Source organism: Macrotis lagotis, chromosome 2, assembly GCF_037893015.1.
Source record: "Macrotis lagotis isolate mMagLag1 chromosome 2, bilby.v1.9.chrom.fasta, whole genome shotgun sequence".
In the NCBI taxonomy this organism is placed as follows: Eukaryota; Metazoa; Chordata; class Mammalia; order Peramelemorphia; family Peramelidae; genus Macrotis; species Macrotis lagotis.
In genome coordinates, this window is record NC_133659.1 from 180,470,374 (window position 1) to 180,491,374 (window position 21,001).

Below are 21,001 nucleotides of genomic sequence, written 5' to 3' on the forward strand. Positions count from 1 at the left end.
CTCCATGATATTTGAATTGGGTCCTTCTGTTTCCTTGTAATATTTTCTCTTTGACTTGGGAGTTCAGGAACTTGTCTATAATATTCTTGGGCGTTGTTCTTTTTTTGGCTCTCTTTCCAGCAGACATCAGTGGATTCTCTCAAATTCTATTTTGTCCTCTGCTTCTAGGATATCATGGAAATTTTTCTGTAGGAAATTTAAATGAGTTCAAGGCTCTTTTCCTGATTATGACTTTCAGGTATCTCAATAATTTTCAAATTACCTTTTCTGAATCTATTTTCCAGATCAGTTTTTTTAAAGAGATTTTTCACATTTTCTTCTAATTTTTCATTCTTCTGGTGTTGAACTATTGTGTCTTGATTTCTCATAAAGTTATCAGCTTCCTTTAACTCTACTGTACATCTGAAGGATTCGTTTTCCTGAGAGAGCTATCTTATCTCCTTTTCCATCTGGCCAATTCTGTTTTATTAAAGCATTCTTCTCCTCAATAACTTTTTGAACTGTTATTCATTTGACCTAAGCTGGCTTTTAGCATGTTATTTTCTTAAGCATTTTTTGGATCTCCTTGACTAAGCTGCTGACTTCATTTTTTATGTTTTTCCTGCATTTCTCTCATTTCTTTTCCAAATTTTTCTTCTACCTCCCTTACTTGATTTTCAAAATTGTTTTTGAGCTCTGAGCCAAACCTCTATTTTTTTGGAGTTTTTAGATGCAGAAGCTTGTGCTTCCTCATCTTCAGATTGATTATTTTGATCGTCCTTGGGGTCATAAAGTATTTGTCAGTGGTCAGGTTCCATGTTTTTGTTTGTTTGTTTACTCATTTCCCCAGTCCATGTCTGGTTTGGGGAACTTCCTTTGCTTTTCAGGTGTACACCCCTACAAGAACCTTGGTGTGTGAGGTTCTGACTGCAGTCCTGGTCTGTGAATGACCACAAGTGCACCCTTTGCCACAGGACTGTGAGGGTTGGGGGGGATCCCTGTTCTACAGGGCCTAGAGTGCAATCAGCATCTGAATGTGGTCAGAGCCCCAGAATCTTGTTACATGGACAAAGGACAGACCTTCACTCCAATACCTTCAATGGACTAAGCACTCAGGGTGCAGTTGTCTAGAGGCTCTTGTCTGGCCCCTCCTTGGACCTGCTTCTGTTTCCTGGATCTGCGTTTCTGGGGCTGTGCTGAGTGCCACAACTGTGCTGAGGGCCTCGTAAGTCTCCCTGTTGATATTTCAAGTTGTAGTTGGTGCTTCATGGGGTCCAGGTCAGGAAACTGCTTCTGCTGCCAGGTGTCACTGCTCCCAGGTACCCTGGGGCCATTCCTAGGTGGATGAAATTTCTTCACTCTGCTGGGACTGCCCCTCTAACCCTATGGAACAGAGTTTTTTCCACTGTTTTCCAGGTTACCTTGGGCTGGAGTATTGCCTTATTGGATATTTCTGTGGGTCCTGTCTCTCAAAAATTTAGTTACAGTCATGATTTTAAGATTTTTGAAATATTTTGTAGAGAGCACCTAGGAGAGGCTCTTCTCCTGCTGCCATCTTGGCTCCTCCCTCAGAGTGATATTCTTAAAATGTTGTTCTGACCAAGTCACCTTGCTGCTCAATAACACCAAATTTAAACATCTATTTCCTTTATGATCAAATACATTCCTGTTTTTGACAATTAAATTTAACAAATTGAAATCTTGAACTTTCAGGCTTTCTTAAAACTTTTTTCCCACAGGATTTATTACTACTCCTTCCCATTGCTTCCTCCAACACTAAGCAATTGAAATCAACCCTGCCCCCCAAATGCCACTCTCCCACTCTTACCCCAAACTCTCACTATATATCTATATCTATATCTATATATATCTATATATATATATATATATATATATATATATCTATATATATATATATATATATATATATATATAAAATTTCAGGACATAAAAATAAACCCTCATAAATCCTCAACATTATATATATATATATATAATATATATATATTATATATCTATATTTCTATATATAAATAGGAAAATACAGCAGAAAGAGCTAAAATTTTATGAAAACAATTACAAAACACTTCTCACACAAATAAAATCAGATTTAAATAATTGGGTAAATATCAACCCCTCATGGATTGAGCTAAAATGATAAACATGACAATTCTACCTAAATTAAACTAATTATTTAGTACCCTACTAATCAAAATTCAAAAAAAATTAATTTAATAAGATAGAAAAATGTATAAGTAAATTCATATGAGAAATAAAAAGTCAAGATTTCCAATGCTTTAATAAAAAAAACCATGCAAAGAAGGTTGGCTTAGCCCTACTAGATCTAAAATTATATTGCAAAGCATCAGTCATCAAAACAGTCTGGTATTGGCTAAGAAATAGAGTGGTGGATCAGTGGAATAGACTAGGTCCAAAACAGAGAGCAGGAAATAATTATAGTAATCTGCTGTTTGATAAACCCAAAGAATGCAGCTTCTGGAATAAAAACTCACTCTTCAACAAAAACTGTTGGGAAAATTGGAAGATAATATAGAAAAAACTTGGATTAGACCAACACCTCAGACTCTATACCAAGATAAGATCAAAATGGGTACAGGATTTAGACATAAAAGACAATATTATAAGCAAACTAGGAGATCAAGGAATAGTTTACCTGTCAGATCTATGGAAAGGGAAACAGTTTATATACAAGGAAAAGATGGAGAACATCATTAAAACAAATCAGAGAAAATTGAAAATTGATTACATTAAATTAAAAGACTTTTGCACAGACAAAATCACTATGATCAAGATCAAAAGTAATGTATTAAATTGAGAAATAATTTTTACAACTAGTATTTCTTACAAAGGACTCATTTCTAAAATATATAGAGAACTGAATATATATATATATATATATATATATATATATATATATATCTTTAAACAAGCGATTCCCTAATTGACTAATATGATATGAAAAGGCAATTTATAGATGAGGATATCACAGCTATCCATAATCATATGAAAGATTGTTCTAAATCATTATTGATTAGAAAAATGCAAATTAAAATCGCTCTGAGGTACTATCTCACATCTATCAAATTGGCCAATATGACCAGAAAGTATGATCAATGTCAGAAGGAATATGGGAACTCTGAGACACTAATACATTGTTGGTGGCTGTGAACTCATCCAACCTTTCTGGGGAGCAATTTGGAATTATTCCCAAAGGTCAAAAAGCCTGTGGATACCCTTGGTCCAGCAATACATAAAAACATCTCTTGTACAATAATATTCATAGCAGTGCTGTTTGTGGTGGCAGAGAATTGGAAAATGAGTGAATGTCCATCAATTGGGGAATGGCTGAACAAATTGTGGTATGTATATGTTATGGAACACTATTGTTCTATCAGAAACCAGAAGGGATGCGAATTCAGAGAAACCTAGAAGGATTTGCATGAACTGATGCTGAGCAAGATGAGAAGAAGCACAAGAATATTGTAGACCATAACAGCAATATGGGGTTGATAATCAAACTTAATTAACTTGCTCATTCCATCAGTGCAACAATCAAGGACAGTTTGGTGACATCTGTGATGAATAATACCATCTGTATCCAGGGAAAGAATTGTGGAGTTTGAAGAAAGACCAAAGACTATTAACTTCATTTAAAAAATAATATTATCTTTATGTGTAATTTTGCTATCTCTTATATTTTATTTTTTTCCTTAAGGATATGATTTCTCTCTCAACACATTCAATTTATATCAATGGATAGCACAGAAACAATATAAATACTATCAGACTTCCTTCTGTGAGGAGTGGGGGGGAGCCTGATTAAGGGAAAAATTTGAAAATTCAAAAATAATAAATAATCTCAAACACACTAAAAATAAAATAAAGTGCTCATTTATATATTATATATTTATATAAACATACATTGCACAGTATAGGAAATGAATTCTTTTATTGTTTATGCATATATTCATTTTTCATTTTCTATTTTAAGTCTCTCATTTCTCTGACAAAAGGTGAGCACCATGACTCATCTTTAGTCCTCTGGACTCAATGTTTTATTACATTAATCAGGGTTCTAAAGTCTTTCAAGATTCTTTTTCTCTACAATGTTATTGTCTTTGTATAAGTTTGTCTCTGAGTTTTTATTAATTCACTCTGAATCAATTCACTGAATTCTTTCGTTTCCTTTGAAACTGCATTTTTTTATTATTTCTCATAGTATGATAATATTCTATTTCATTTATATATGGCAATTTGTTTAGGCATTTTTTCCAAAAGATGACAACTTTTACTTTCCACTTTTTAATTACTACCAAAAAAAATATATGCTATAGATATATTTTAGCACATTTGGCTCCTTTTCCTTAGGGGGAAAAGGCCTAGCAATAGTATATTTGACACAAAGGTCAGTCATATATGACTTTAGAAGCATAGTTCAAAAGTTATTTTCAATCAGTTCATTAAAGTGTTTTCCCAAAGGTCCTTTTACATTTGTCATTTTTCTCTTTGCCTAACTGAAGTGTAAAATGAAACTTTAAAGTTAATTTAAGTTTATATTTTTCTAATTATTAGAAGTTTGGTATATTTTTTCACATTTTTTATAACTTGGATTCTTTTATGAAAACTCTTTGTTAATGCAAATTGGTGAATTTACTCATCAGGTGACACAATGGCTAGACTGCCAGGCCTGGAATCAGTAAGACCTGAGTTCATACCTGGCCTCTGATACCTAAGAACTGTGTGACTTTGACATGTCACTTAACACTCCCTAACTAGTGTCCTCATCTGTAAAAAGAAATGGAGAAGTATCAAACCACTTCATTATCTTTGCCAAGAAAATTTCAAATGGGGTCATGAAGGACTAACAACAAACAATAATATTTTTTGTTTAGTAAATTTGAATCAATTCTTTGCATAACTTACCTTAGATATGAGATGATTATCAGAAACTTACTGAGATATTTCTTTAATTACTTGTTTATATTCTATTTTAACTGCATTTTATTTGTGCAAAATTATTAAAATTTATGTATTAAAATTGTTTATTTTACCTTGTTTCATCTCATTTGCTCATTTTCCCCCAGTCTTCTATCATGTTACTTTTTTCCATAAAATCTATAATATACTCTTGCTGGCCTACTTAATATTCCTCATATGTAATGCTTCATCACAACTCTTCAGTATAGTCATTCTATACTCAATTATATCTATAACTGAATAGCAGCAGAATTCCATCAAGAAAGATTTATGCTATATGCCTGTTAAGAAGTCATTGTGAGTAAAACCCAAGGTTAGATTTAGGAGCAGGCATAACAAAGAACATAGTCTACAGAGAATATGGGAAAAAAGGCAAGGAACTTTCTTTCTATTTCCAACCTTGGATCTTACTTAGAGTGTTTCTTCTCAGGAAAACTAGATAGAAATGGATTAGTTTGGGATAATCTGTCCAAAGGATAATGTGACAAAACTTCAGGTAAATGGTCAAAGGAAAGTTTACTTTCCTAGAAATCAACTGTGAATGTCATAATTAAAGGCATCAAATACTGTTTAAAAAATCAAGGAAATTGATAACAGGGAAAACATCATGAGATATTGTTAGAAAAATGTCATTGGGGATTGTAGAAAGAAAAAAAATTCATAAATGGTAAGGAAAGAGGTATTTAGGTGATGCAATAGATAAAATTGCTGAAGTCAGGTAGACCTAATATCAAATCTGGCCTTAGATATTTTCTGGTTGTGTGATCTTGGGAAAGTCACAAACCCCTTTTGGTTTAATCTATTAGAAAAGGAAATGGCAAACTCTTCCAATATCTTTTTCAAAAATATCTTATGGACAGTATTGACATGGTCCGTGGAGTCATGAAGAATTTCACACAACTGAATGACTCACCAAAAATATGAAAAAGCAATAGTGAGTTTAAAAATTGACCTTGGAATAATGTCATGAAAAAAATGTGACTAATGTATATAGAACATTCATTTAGAGAAGTCTGTCTAAAAGCACATAGAAAGTTCAGTCAGTTTTTCTCTAGCATATTTTGAAATGTAAATTTGTTACAACTTATTTGCTATATTAGGAACATTTTGAACATAACAAGAATTTCAAGTTTGTTTCTGCATATTTTCTGTCTTGAGAAGTATAAGTATCACAGAAAAATGCATCGATTTACAATAATTCTCAAGATTGAATATTCCCAATGCCTATTTCTGCAAATAAACATCAGGTCTTTGCCAGGGTAAAGAGGCATATTTCTTGTTTATTTTCTGGTGCAATAATAGTGACAAATAGGCATGATATGTACACCCCCCTCCTCAAACACACATACCCATCCTCATTTTCTTCCAGGAATTTCAGCCTCACCAGTTTGCTTATGAAGCCTGGGTTTAGAAGTAACCTGAAACCACACATGTAGTTATTAATTATGGTATTTTTGTAAATATCTCAGCCGTTTGACATGTATAAAACTCTATCATCATTTTAATTAACTTCCTATCTTTTATAATAAGACATTGTTGTCATTATTGAATGTGTTGATCATAACTATTTTTATATAAGTGCTATGGGTTTTATTGTACTATTTTTCATAATTGGTTTTTTGAGGAATTGAATTTTTTTTGTGAACTAACTGAGCCAATTGCTTCCCTCATTTAAATGTAAGTTATTTGAGGGTAGGGGATATTTCACTTGATCTGCATTATTAGTGCTTAGTGTATTTCAAGCATTACACACACACACACACATACACACACACACACACAGACACAGTCACAGACACAGTCATGCAAGCAGGTACATTCACACTCTAGGTATGCTTTTGTTTTTTTTTCTTTAATTATGTTGCTTCTTTTTTAAACTACCCCTGAATAATATGTGAATATACTTTGTTTGACCTTATATGTATATAGATAATTTATTGCTTGAATTTTCAATGGGTGGAGGATGGAACAGAAGGAAGGAGAGAATAATATAAATAATATTAATTAAAAATTAAAACTTAAGGCAAAAGAAAACTAGATTAGAACTAGAATAGTAAAAAAAACTTTAAATGCTAGGAAAAACAATTTATATATTAATAGTTACCTTAGTTCTAGGGACTTAGTATTTATTTAACAATTTCTCTTGCTCATTGATTGAAAAATTATAAATAAATAAGCAGATGTGAAGATCATCTACAGATATAGAAGATAAAGTAAAGATCTGGAATTTGATGAGGGCAAAGATGATCTGGAATAGCTATCTGTTTTGGAAGGTTATGCCAGAGGATACTCAAGGGAAGGATAAAAGGAAGTAGTAACAGACAAGCTGAAGGTTATAAACATTAATTTCTAATGAACAAGGTCTGCACAATTGAGAATCTTTCTCTCATAGTGCTTTTCCAAGTGCAAAAAGATATAAAGTACCTGATGGTCAAGAGTCATAATTAATACTTGGCATATTAGTGATGTTTAAAGAACTGAGGACATCCACAGTGCAGAAGAAAAGACTATGCAGCTGGCCTTAGAATATGCAAGAGTAAAGCAGTTTACTATATCCATGAAAGTCGGTTAATGTTCCATTTAAAATGAAAGTAACTAAATAATTTTCTTGAGAATCAGGATTTAATTCAGGAAATTTGAGAGGATGGAAAGGAGGATAGTAGCTAAATAATTTGTGGATAAAGGGGTGGGGGCATTAGAGAGTTTTATAGTTAAATTTAATGTGAAGATTCAACTCCTCTCTTCTTTTAGATCAGTCAAGTGAAACTCAGAAAGGTTGAAAAGATAGTAAAAGGCACTGTTGGAATTTGAATCCAAATCCTTTGATTTCAAATTTAGTTTTCTTTCCTTTACATTGTGCAGAATTTATATATGGAAACCAATCAAATAATCAATCAATAGGTACTTTTTAGGTGCCTATAAGTTATTAGTCATTAGTCTAAGTGTTAGGGATACAAGGAAAAGTGCATAATGTAGTTTCATACTTCAAAGGACTTACAAATACTGGAGGAAAATAAAATATGAATAAGTTACTATGTACAAATTACATTAGTTTGTCATTTTTTTCCCTTGGTTCTCAAAAAAAAATCATGCCATTAGGGAGGTAATGTCATGATATACAAGTGAATTGGCTTTAAGAGAGCAGTGCAAACTCACCAGCTTCACTTTCTCCTCAGGAGCCATCTGGATCTACCTACCATATCTAGCCATATGGAACAGTATAATTAGTGATACCCTGGATGTAATGTAAGACCTTGACCTCTTAAAACTAAGACCTTTAACAGGTCTCAAATTGAATGAGTCAATGCTGAATCAATGATTAAGACAGGAAATAAAGAAATGAAGCAAACACTGGTCTTTTTTTTGGAACATCTCCAGTTGTCCTGGTCCATATCTGAACACTAAACTTACAACACTAAACTACCTAGAAGAGAAAGTGAGACTAGTGACATTGCATAGCTCTCACTCACTAAAATCCAATTCACTGCATGTCATGGAATCACGTCTCTGATAGTAGGGTTCTCTTGGAGAATGAATGACAGACAACATCCATGGTGGAAGGAAAGATAAATTTAAGGGAGAGGGCTAAGTTGATTGATTGAAATGGAAAGAAATTCTGCAGGAAATGTTACTTGAACCCAGTCTTGAAACAAGCCAGGAATGTCTCAAAAGGTTGAAATGAAGAGAGAGAATATCCCAGTCATAGCTTCAACCCATACAAAGCCAAACAGATGTAGATTTCATATATAAGGACAAGTATATATGTTAATATCTAGAGATCAATAAATCTGTCATTCTTATCTCATCTATTTCTCTACCACCATTTTGTAGTCCAGAAGGGGCAATACATCATATTCAAAAATTAAAGTAGAAAAACCCATTCACCTAGAGTGGAATATACTTTCATCCCTTTATGCGAATAGTTAACAGTTCACAGGTTCCATTTGCTTCCTTTAGAGATTGAGCCTTTGTGCTTAGTAGAAAACTTCACCTTTACTCATGGAATAATAGGAACTAGAGGGACATCCATTTATAACTCAATTCTCCCTCTAACCCAAACATTCTCAGAGGGAGAGAGACGGGGAGAGAAGGAGAGAGGGGAAGGGAAAGGAAGGTAAAGGTAAAAGAAAGGCAGGGGAGGAAGGGGAGATCTGACCTCAAGGATGATATATTCTAAAATGAAAGAGAAGACTATGGAAGTGAATACAAAAATACTGATATGGGCAGTTGCAGAAATGATGAATTGATGTAGAGGGTATCATTTTAAGTTATAGATTCTGTAAGTCTAGGGAGATGAGAAGCAGTTACAGGTTTAAAAACAATAATAAATGGAGGTGTGGGGGAATTTTAAGATAAGAAAAAAGAAATAGAAAAGTATAAGAATAAAGTACTAGAGGGGGCAGCCATGGTGAAAGACTTCTGGCAAAACAAAGAGGAAGGTTTATTACAGGAAGAATTCAGCACAGTTTCTTGAAAATACCTGCAGAAGGGAAGCTGAACTGATCTCTGAAAAAAAAAACAGAGATGATGAAGTCAAATGCATACATATGTGAAAAGGAAAAAAATAACTGAGAAGATCAGGAAAAACTTTCAAAACATGGTACCTGAATTGAGTATTGAAGGAAGTTATGGATTTCTGGGTTTACAGATAAGGAGAAATTGATGTCCAACACAAAGTTATAGAATTCAGAACATGGAATGTTACGTCCAGTTTGACTACTATAGCCTGAATAGTGGAGAGTAATGGAACATAAATCCTGGAAAGATAAATCAAAGCTAGACTGTGAAGGACTTTAAATGCCCAACCAAGGAACTTATATTTTAAATGTAATAGACAGCATCTAAGGTTCTGCTTGAAGAGCATGATATGGTGAGATATATTTTAGAAATATTGTTTTGATGTTCATGAACACCAATACAAGAAAATGAACAGTTAGAGAGACTTGAGAAATGAAGCAATATTAGGGTAAATAAATTGAAAATGATTTTTAAGGAGTCCAAAATGCATTGTCTTTCAAATGCAACAGAAAATTGGTGTAGTACTAATAATATTTTGCTCTCACTACACTCAAACTGATTGAAACAAGTTCAATATTAGATTACGCTGAGGATGAACAGAATGTACAATAGTATGAAGCATGCATCCAGAAGTATTATAAAACAACAACAAAGATAAAAAAAATTATAAAAGAATTGCTAGATGTTACATGTAGGGACAATATTGTACTGATTGAAACCCTTCAAAATTATAAAAACACTGCTTAAAGAATCAGATGGGAAAAGGATAATTGGAAATTATGAAATGTCCTGTCAATCATGTATAGATTTTCAATGAAAATAATCAATAGTCAAATTAAATAGTAATGTCAAACTATCTCCTAAATAGGAAGGATGATGGCCTGTGCAGTTTTGTAATATAATTTGCATTTGATAGACACCCTACAGATATATTAACATTTGCAAAGAAGATAATTCAAGAGAGGAAAGATAGATGGAACAGTGGGTAGAGCACAGGCCCTAGCATCAGGAGGACCTGAGTTCAAATCCAGTCTCAGACATTTAATAATTGCCTGGCTTTGTGACTTGGGCAAGCCACTTAATTACTTAGCCTTAAATAAAAAAACAAAAGATGTTAATTCAAGAAACTATTCTTTCTGGTGCAGACTCAGATGAATTAATCCCTTTAGGTGTTGGGTTTAAAGAAGCAAATTATCAAACAGTTCTTTGCTTTCTATCATATTTCATTAAAGTAGTTAGATTTATGGTGGGCTAAAGTAACACTCTCACTTTTTCTTCACAATATTCATAGATACTTAACTATTGAAAGTTTACTTAGTCTAGGTCTGTCTCACTTCAACTGAGATCTTGATAGGATATCTATATTCAATAATGTGCTATAATTGTAGTTATTTATAGCAATCCTCTTCTTGTAAGAAGTCTCAGTTTCTGGAACATGTTCTTTTCAATTGATAGAGATGAATAATTTCCAGCTTGAGAGCTTAAGTACAGGGCACACATAAGCAGCTGTGACTGAAATGTGAGCTTGTTAGAGCAAAAAGAAAGTGCAGTCTGAGCAGGAAAGACACTGAAAAATAGGAATGGGCCTAAATCAGGGAATCTGAAAGATGGTAAGGAACTCAAGAAACATCTAGTCAAATACATACACGAAAATATCTCCATTCTAAAATAAATGAAAAGTGGTCAGTAAGACTGTGTAGACCTAAAAGGCAGGGGTGGGGGATCCATTCTACTTTTTGGTAGCTGTAATTGATAGACATTTTATTTCTTTTGACATTAAATTTGTTTCTTTGTGTCTTCCACTCATTTTGCCCCTGATTCTGCACTTCAGGATATAAAAGATAAAGCATAATCCCTCCTCACATAGCTCAAATCTTACATTTGCATGAAACTGCTTATTAGTGAAAAGAAGTTTCAACCTTGAAGGGTGGAGTTGCTGAGAGCTTTCAGGAAAATAGTTTCTGGGCTTCTGGCTTTGAAAGAACCAGAAGACCTTCTGAAAGGAGAAAAGAACTCCATGAAGAAGGTGACATAAGTGAATTAAGTAAATATAGACTTTTGATCTCTCTCTCTCTCTCACTTTATATATACTTTCACTCTGTAATGTATATTACTTTTCTGATTTCTATTTCCTATCAATGCAGACAGATTATGAAGATTATGAGTTTCTTTACTATTAACTATGTGAATGTAAGATGTTCTTTGGGGAGCTGGTATTTGTTGGGCAAGAAGTCAAGAATTCCCTGGGTAGGGGAGAACTTTCAGAAAAGTGACTTGAATCTAGATCTTATTCCCTTAGGTTAGCAATATTTAAAGAAGCAGAGAGATATAATTCTAGCACATTAGCACATAGAAATAATTTGTTATGGAAAGAAGAGTAGCAAGCCTCATGGCTCCAATCTCCTGCTTCCATCCAGAAAAAAAAAAAATCATTTTCCCTTAGAGAAGGATGGGATGGGTGTGAAAGGTTCTTAGGGAAATCTATTCATACATTGTGAAACAAATTTCACACCCATCCTTTTCAAAGATACTCTCTTGCTTATAAATGTCCTTCTTAAACTAAGCACTGGTACAGGAAGTTACCAAGAAGACAGGGTAGATTTATCATATATTAGATGAAAAAAAGAATAAGCTGTGATCATAAAGTAGAACTTAGGAGTTTTTAATTTTAGAAATAAGAGAAAATATAATATGTTGCTTTGACCTCAACTAGCCCTGGGATCAATGAGCTCTATATTCAAGTCCTGCCACTTTTATAGAAAAAATCCTAGTTAAAGAAAAAATGATTAATTGTTCATTATCCTAGATCATGTTTCCTAGAGTCTTACTACAAATCTGAATATAAAAGAGAATTTTCATACCAGGAGCTCATAAGATAAATTAGCTCATTGATTTCTATTCTTATTTCCTTCCAACATGGAGGTGTTGTTCTGCTAAAAGTGAGGTCAAAGATATCCCATGTTGACCTAGTAAAGAGTTGATGATATTTAAAAGTTGTTGTAGGAAGTTTTCTAGGTATTGTTGTCAAAAGGAATTATTTATGATATTGTGAGATCAAACTATTGATTTTATTTTTATATATACACACACCCAAACATATGTATATAGATAGATATATAGAGATAGAGATAGAGATAGATAGATATATATATATATACCTAGATATAGATATAGATAGATAGATAAACATATCTATATATAGATATAGATATAGATATAGATATAGATATAGATGGAGATGGAGATGGAGATGGAGATGGAGATGGAGATGGAGATGGAGATGGAGATGGAGATGGAGATGGAGATGGAGATGGAGATGGAAATGGAGATACAGATACAGATACAGATACAGATACAGATACAGATACAGATACAGATACAGATATAGATATAGATATAGATATAGATATAGATATAGATATAGATATAGATATAGATATAGACAAATAATTCTGGCATTATCCAAATAATTCGAATTTCTATTCTTCTATCTAAAGTTTACATTTATTTTTGTAGTTCTGGATCATTATTATTATAATTTATAACTATAAGGAGTTTTCAAGTTCACTCAATCAATCAATACAAAATTATAAAGTACTAAATAAATTTCAATTATCCAGGTAGACACTAGAGCTACTGAGAAAAAAATTGAATAGTTTTTGCCTTCAAGAAGTCTAGTTCATCACTTCTGGCCAAAATGGCAGAGAGAAGACAGGCACAGTTCTAAAGTCTCCTGATCTCTTCTCCATCTACCACATGAAACAAACCTCTTAAAAGAAATATGACTCAAAAAAAACCCAGAAAGAAAAGCCAGAAGAAAGAACATCTGTCTCTGGATTTGTCTCCAGCAGGAGCTGTGGCTGAATTCGGGTGGGTAAGTCTGGGCTCAAAGGGAAGATCAGCCCTGATCAATGTGACTAGCAGCTGAATTGGAACCAGGAGTCTGAGGCCCTGAGAGCCAGACCTGCTGGATCAGAGGTGGTGCTGGACCACGGGGGCATGAGTCTGTGGGTGAGCAGAGGTGCTGGTGTTGGAGCTGTTCCCCTGGAGATCCCGGACAGGGCTGGGGGGGGGGGGGTATTGTGGAGCAGAGGAGCTGTGGATGGGATCCCTGGGCTCCTCTGGTCTAAGTCACATTACAACTCAGACTTCTCCCCTAACAAACAAATGCAAACTACTTCTGCCTCAGGCCCAGGTGTGTGAGCAGAAGAACCAGCCCAGCTGAGGAATGAGCTCAGGCCAGGGTAAATCCCACCACTGATTGAAGGCAAAAGAATTCAATACCTCCAACTCCTCCCTTCAAGGAAAAGGAGAGCGCCTCAACCAAGGTCACAGACACTCCAGAGAAAGCAACCATCACCTCCTACTGGACAACCAGAGAAACTGCACTCAGTGAGTAAAGCCTTTAGCGATCCAAAGACCCTGTGAACAAGCCCCTCCAAAACTCAGGTCTCAGCAAAATGAAGAAGGGTCAGCAGAAAGGTGGATCCATAGAAAAAATTCTTGGAAGAGAAAGACACTAACTCAGAGAGACCTGGAAACTCTGAGGAGAATACAAGCTGGTCTTCAGCACAGAAAGACTTCCTTGAAGAAATAAGATGGGAGTTTAAAACTCAGGTAGAAAATTTGGGGGAGACAATTAATACCTTGCAACAAGAAAACAAATCTCTCAGATCTTCAAATGGGCAAATGCAAAAAGAGAAATTAATTCTCTCAAAACCTCAATTGGTCAAATGGAAATCTCTCTCAAAAGTAGAATTGACCAATAAGAAAAAGAGTTGCAAAAGGTGAACGAAGAAAACTCCTCCCCCCAAAAAATAATGGAGTCTATAGAAACTAATGACTCCATGAGACATCAATAGTCAGTTAAACAAAATCAAAAATAGAAGCCAATGTAAAATACCTCATCAACAAAACCACTGACCTTGAGAATAGATCGAGGAGGTGCAACCTGAAAATTATAGGACTTCCTGAAAACATTGCAGGGAAAAAAAGCCTGGACTTAATATTACAGGATCTAGTGATGGAAAACTGCCCTGATATCATGGAATTGGAGGGCAAAGTAGTTATTGAAAGAGTTCATCGATCCCGAAGAGAAAAAGGTCTTAAAATGAAAACACCAAGGAATGTTGTGGCCAAACTGCAGAACTATCAGATAAAAGAAAAAATCCTGCAAGCAACCAGAAAGAAACAATTTAAATATCAAGGAGCCACAGTAAGGATCACGTAGGACCTGCCTGCATCAAACTTAAGGGATCGAAGAGCCTGGAACAAGATATTTTGCAGAGCATGGGAGCTTGGAATGCAGCCAAGAATCTACTTTCCTGCAAAGCTGAGCCTTCTCTTCCAGGAAAAAAGATGGACATTTAACGAAATGGAAGAATTCCAAAAATTTCTGATGAAAAGAAAGCTAAACAGCAAATTTGGGTATCAAACAGGAGGTTCAAGAGACACATGAAGAGGTAAAAAAAAAGGGGGGGTGAAAGAAAAAAAATTGCAATCCAGTAAGTTGAAACTGGCTATATCCCAGCATAGGGATAAAAAAAAAAGATTCTCATAAACCTTGAGAAATGTATCTATAACAGAGAGAATACACCTAGCCAGAAATGACGGACATTAAGGACATATCCATGAGACTACTATCTAATGGGAGGTAACTGGCTTTAACCCCATTTGGGAGAAAGACTCTAATAACTCTCAGGAATTTTGACTCTATTCAATAGAATATACAGAACTAAAAGGGACAGACACTTAGAATTTTCTATGACTTAGATAGAATGTTCTAAAAAAAAAACACAACTGCCCAAAGAAGGGGGAAAGGAAAGAAATGGGAGGAGGGAGGGGATTGAATGGGGTAAATCTCATTACACTAAGAGAGAAAAAAAACCTATGGTAATAGTGGGGAAGAAGGGAGCAGAGAAGAAACACCTGAATCTTCTTCTCATCAGACTTGGCTTAAAATCAACCTACACATACTCAGTTGACTTATTAAACATCTAACCTTTCAAGTATTAAAAGGGGGAAAAGGGGAGGGGGGACAGAGAAAGGGAAGAGGAGTGGGGGAAATAAGGGGAAATAACAAAAGGAAGGGAAGGGAAAAGGGAAAAAGGGAAAGGGGAAAGAAAGGGCAGGGCATGATATAGGAGGGGAAACATACGGAAGAGGCTAGTTTTCAGAAACAAAAGACTGGGGAATATGGAAAAGAGGGGGGGAAGGGGGAAAAATAAAAACAGAGGGAATATAGCATGGAGGGCAATAAAGAATTAGTAATCCTAACCTTGAATGTGAATTTGATGAACTCTCCCTTAAAACATAAGCAAATAGCAGAGTGGATTAAAAACAAGAATCCTACAATATGCTGCTTACAAGAAACTCATTTGAATCAGAGAGATACATATAAAGTAAAGGTAAAAGGCTGGAGCAAAATATATTTTGCTTCAGCTGAAGTAAAAAAAGCAGGGGTAGCAATCCTTATCTCAGACAAAGCAGCAGCAAAAATAGATAGCATTAAAAAAGATAAGTAAGAAAACTTTATCCTCCTACAAGGTACCATAGACAATAAAGTCATTTAAATTTTGAATATATATGTACCCAGTGGGACAGCACAATAATTCTTAGAGGAGAACCTGAAAGAATTACAGGAAGATATAGACAACAATACTCTACAAATGGGAGACCTCAGCCTCCTGCTATCAGATCTAGATAAATCGAATCATAAAACAAACAAGAAAGAAATTAGGGAGGTAAATACATTGTTAGAAAAATTAGATATGGTAGACTTATGGAGTAAACTGAATGGGGATATAAAGGAATATACCTTTTTCTCTGCAGTACATGGAACTTATACAAAAATTGACCATGTAGTAGAACATAAAAACCTAATGATCAACTTCAGAAAGGCAGAAATAGTGAATACATCTTTCTCAGATCACAATGCAATAAAAGTCATATGCAATACTGGGCCAAGGAGATATAGACCCAGAACAAATTGGAAACTGAATAACCTCATTTTAAAAAATGAGTGGAGCAAAAAACAAATTATAGAAAGAATTAACCATTTTATCCTAGATAATGATAATAATGAAACAACATACCAAAACCTAGGGGATTTATTCAAAGCAATTCTCAGGTGATATATTATAGCTTTAATGCTTATATAAATAAATTGGAGAAAGAGGAAATCAATGAACTAAATATACAATTAAAAAAATTACAGAAAGAACAAATCAAAAATCCCCAATTAAGTACCAAATTAGAAATTCTAAAAATTAAAGGAGAAATTAATAAAATTGAAAGCAAAAAAACTATTGAATTAATAAGTAAAACCAAAAGTTGGTATTATGAAAAAAACAAAAAAATTTATAAACGTCTGGTCAATTTGATTTAAAAAAAAGGAAGAAGGAAACCAAATTGCTAGTATCATAAATGAAAAAGGTGAACTCACCACCAATGAGGAGGAAATTAAAGTAATAATTCAAAATTATTTTGCCCAACTCTATGCCAATAAATTTGATAATCTAAGTGAAATGGATGAATATTTACAAAAATATAAGTTGCCCAGGTTAAATGAAGAAGAGATTAAATACCTAAACAACCTTATCTCAGAAAAAGAAATTCAACAAGCCATTACTGAACTCCCTAAAAAAAATCTCTAGGGCCTGATGGATTCACAAGTGAATTCTACCAAACATTTAAGGAACAATTGGTTCCAATCCTATATAAACTCTTTGGAAAAATAGGGGAAGATGGAACTCTGCCTAACTCTTTCCATGAAACCAATATGGTACTGTTACCTAAACCAGGAAGAGTTAAAACAGAGGAAGAAAATTATAGACCTATCTCCCTGATGAATATATATGCAAAAATCCTAAATAAAATCTTAGCAAAATGATTACAAGTCATCACTAGTATAATACATTATGATCAAGTAGGATTTATTCTAGGAATGCAGGGATGGTTCAATATTAGGAAAACTGTAAGTATACTCAAGTATATCAACAACAAACCCATCAGAAATCAAATGATCATATCAATAGATACTGAAAAAGCTTTTGACAAAATACAGCATCCATTCCAATTAAAAATACTAGAGAGTATAGGAATAAAGGGACTGTTGCTTAAAATAATTAGCAGTATCTCTCTGAAACCATCAACAAGCACTATATTCAATGGGGAGAGGCTAGATGCAATCCCAATAAGACCAGAGGTGAAACAAGGGTGCCCATTATCACCACTACTATTCAATATTGTATTAGAAATGTTAAAATCAGCAATTAGAGAAGAAAAAGAAATTAAAGGAATTAGAATTGGGAAGGAAGAGACAAAACTCTCACTCTTTGCAGATGACATGATGGTCTACTAGAGAATCCCAAGAAATCATCTAAAAAACTACTGGAAACAATTAGCAATTTTAGCAAAGCTACAGGTTATAAAATAAACCATCATCAATCCCCAACTTTTCTATATATGTCTAGCAAGAAACAGCAGGAAGAGCTAGAAAGAGAAATCCCATTCAAAGTAACCTCAGACAATATAAAATATTTGGGAGTCTATTTGACAAGACAGATTAAAAATCCTTTTGAAAGCAAATATAAAACACTTCACACAGAAATTAAATTAGATTTAAACAACTGGGCAAATATCAACAGCTCATGCATAGCAGAGCTAATATAATAGAAATAACAATTCTACCAAAACTAAACTATCGGTTTAGTGCCCTACCAATCAAAATTCCAAAAAATTGCTTTAACGAATTAGAAAAAAATTGTAAGTAAATTAATATGGAGAAATGAAAAGTCAAGAATTGTCAGGAGCTTAATGAAAAAAAAGTGCAAAAGAAGGAGCCTTAACCCTACCAGATCTAAAATTATATTATAAAGCATCAGTCATCAAAACTGTTTGGTATTGGCTAAGAAAAAGAGTGGTGGACCACTGGAATAGACTAGGTGTAAAAGCAGGATATGATTATACTAATCTGCTGTTTGATAAACCCAGTGTCTGGCCATTGGGATAAAAACTCTCTCTTTGATAAAAATTGCTGGGAAAATTGGAAGTTAGTAGGGAAGAAACTTAGATTAGACCAACACTTCACACCCTTTACCAAGATAAGATCCAAATGGTTACAGGACATAGACATAAAAAACAATACTATAAGCAAATTAGAAGAACAAGTACTAGTCTACCTGTCATATCTATGGAAAGGGGAAAAGTTTATGACTAAGGAAGAGTTGGAGAACATCACCAAAAACCAATTAGACCATTTTGATTACATTAAATTAAAAATCTTTTGCACAGATAAAACCAATGTATCCAAGATCAAAAGAAATGTAGTAAATTGGGGAAAGATCTTTACAACTAATGATTCTGACAAAGGACTCATTTCTAAAATATACAGAGAACTGAGTCCTATTTTTAAAACAAAAAGCCATTCCCCAATTGACAAATGGTCAAAGGATATGCAAAGGCAATTTACAGATGAGGAGATCAAGGTAATCCATAGCCATATGAAACATGCTCTAAATCATTAATTATTAGAGAAATGCCAATTAAAGCTTCCCTGAGGTACCACCTCACACCTCCCAGATGGGCCAGTATGCCCAGGAAGGATAATGATCATTGTTGGAAGGGATGTGGGAAATCTGGGACAGTATTACACTGTTGGTGGAGCTGTGAACTCATCCAAACCTTCTGGAGAACTATTTGGAACTATGCCCAAAGGGCAACAATAATGTACATACCCTTTGACCCAGCAATACCACTACTGTGTCTATAACCTGAAGAGATGAGGAAAAAGGGTAAAAACATTACTTGTACAAAAATATTTATAGCAGCCCTTTTGTGGTGGCAAAGAATTGGAAATCCAGTAAATGTCCTTCAATTGGGGAATGGCTTAGCAAACTGTGGTATATATATATATATATATATGTCTTGGAACACTACACTATTGTTCTATTAGAAACCAGGAGGGATGGGATTTCAGGGAAACCTGGAGGGCTTTGCATGAACTGATGGTGAGTGAGATGAGCAGAACCAGAAAAACACCATACACCCTAACAGCAACATGGGAGTGATGTTCAACCTTGAAGTACTTGCTCATTCCATCAGTGCAACAATCGGGAACAATTTTGGGCTGTCTGCAAATGAGAGTCCCATCTGTATCCAGATAAGGAGCTGTGGAGTTTGAACAAAGTACAAGGACTATTCCCTTTTATTTAGGGAAAAAAACAGATAGCTTATTGTCTGATCTTGTTACCTCTTAGACTTCTCTTCTCTTTAAGGATATGATTTCTCTTTCATCACACCCAATTTGGATCAAGGTACACCATGGAAACAAATTAAAGACTGACAGAGTACATTCTGTGGGGGGGAGGGGGGAGGGAAGCAAGATTGGGGAAAAATGTGAAACTCAAATATCTTTAATAAAAAATAAATTTAAATTAAAAAAAGAAGTCTGTTTCACGACCCAACATGAAGATAGGCATATATACCAGATAAATACAGAGCAGAGGAAGTTGACCTTAGCATGGAAGGGAACCAGTGGAAGTCTCCTGCTGCAAGTGGCTGTTGACCTAAGACCTTAAGGAAATGAGGACAGTAAGAGGTGGAAGTCAGTAGTAAGAGACTGAAAGGGATAGAGATCCACCAGTGAAAATACTTGAAGAGTTGTGATGAAGCATTACATATGAGGAATATTAAGTAGGCCAGCAAGAGTATATTATAGATTTTATGGAAAAAAGTAACATGATAGAAGACTGGGGTATAACAAACATATGGAGAAATAATGCAGTATAGTTTTAAAAAGTAGTCCTTTTTAAAATAACTTGCCTGCTGCCACAATGGAAGAAAGGGCTGAGGAGAAAGCAGGAGTAGCAAGACTATATTTTACTCAATGAAGTTCTTTATTAAAGATTAGAAAAAAAATTAAAGAAAAATAGTTGTTAGTTGAGATATTACCTGCTTTGGTTGTTGCTATTGAGTCATTTTTCAGTCATATCCATTTCTTTATGACTTCATTAGGGGTTTTCTTAACAAGAATATTGAAGTGGTTTGCCATTTCCCTCTCCAACTCATTTTATAGATGAGGAAAGAAACCTAAAGAAGGTTAAGTGACTTACCTAGGTCATTCAACAAATACAGAAATGAAGCTAGATTTAAGTTCACTACTTCTCTGCATTTACTTCTTCAGCAAGGGGGGAAAGGGAAAGTGTCATGGCAAGGTATTCTTTTTTTATTAAAGATTTTGTTTGAGTTTTACAATTTTTCCACATTCTTACTGCCCTCCCCCCACCCCCCCCACAGAAATCAATCTGTCAGTCTTTACTTTGTATCCATATTGTACATTGATACAAAGTGAGTGTGATGACAGTGAAATCATATCCTTAACGAAGAAACAAAAAGTCTTAGAGATAACAAGATCAGACAATAAGATATCTATTTTTCTTTCTAAATAAAAGGGAATAGTCCTTGAACGTTGTTCAAACTCCAGCGTTCTTTATCTGGATACATA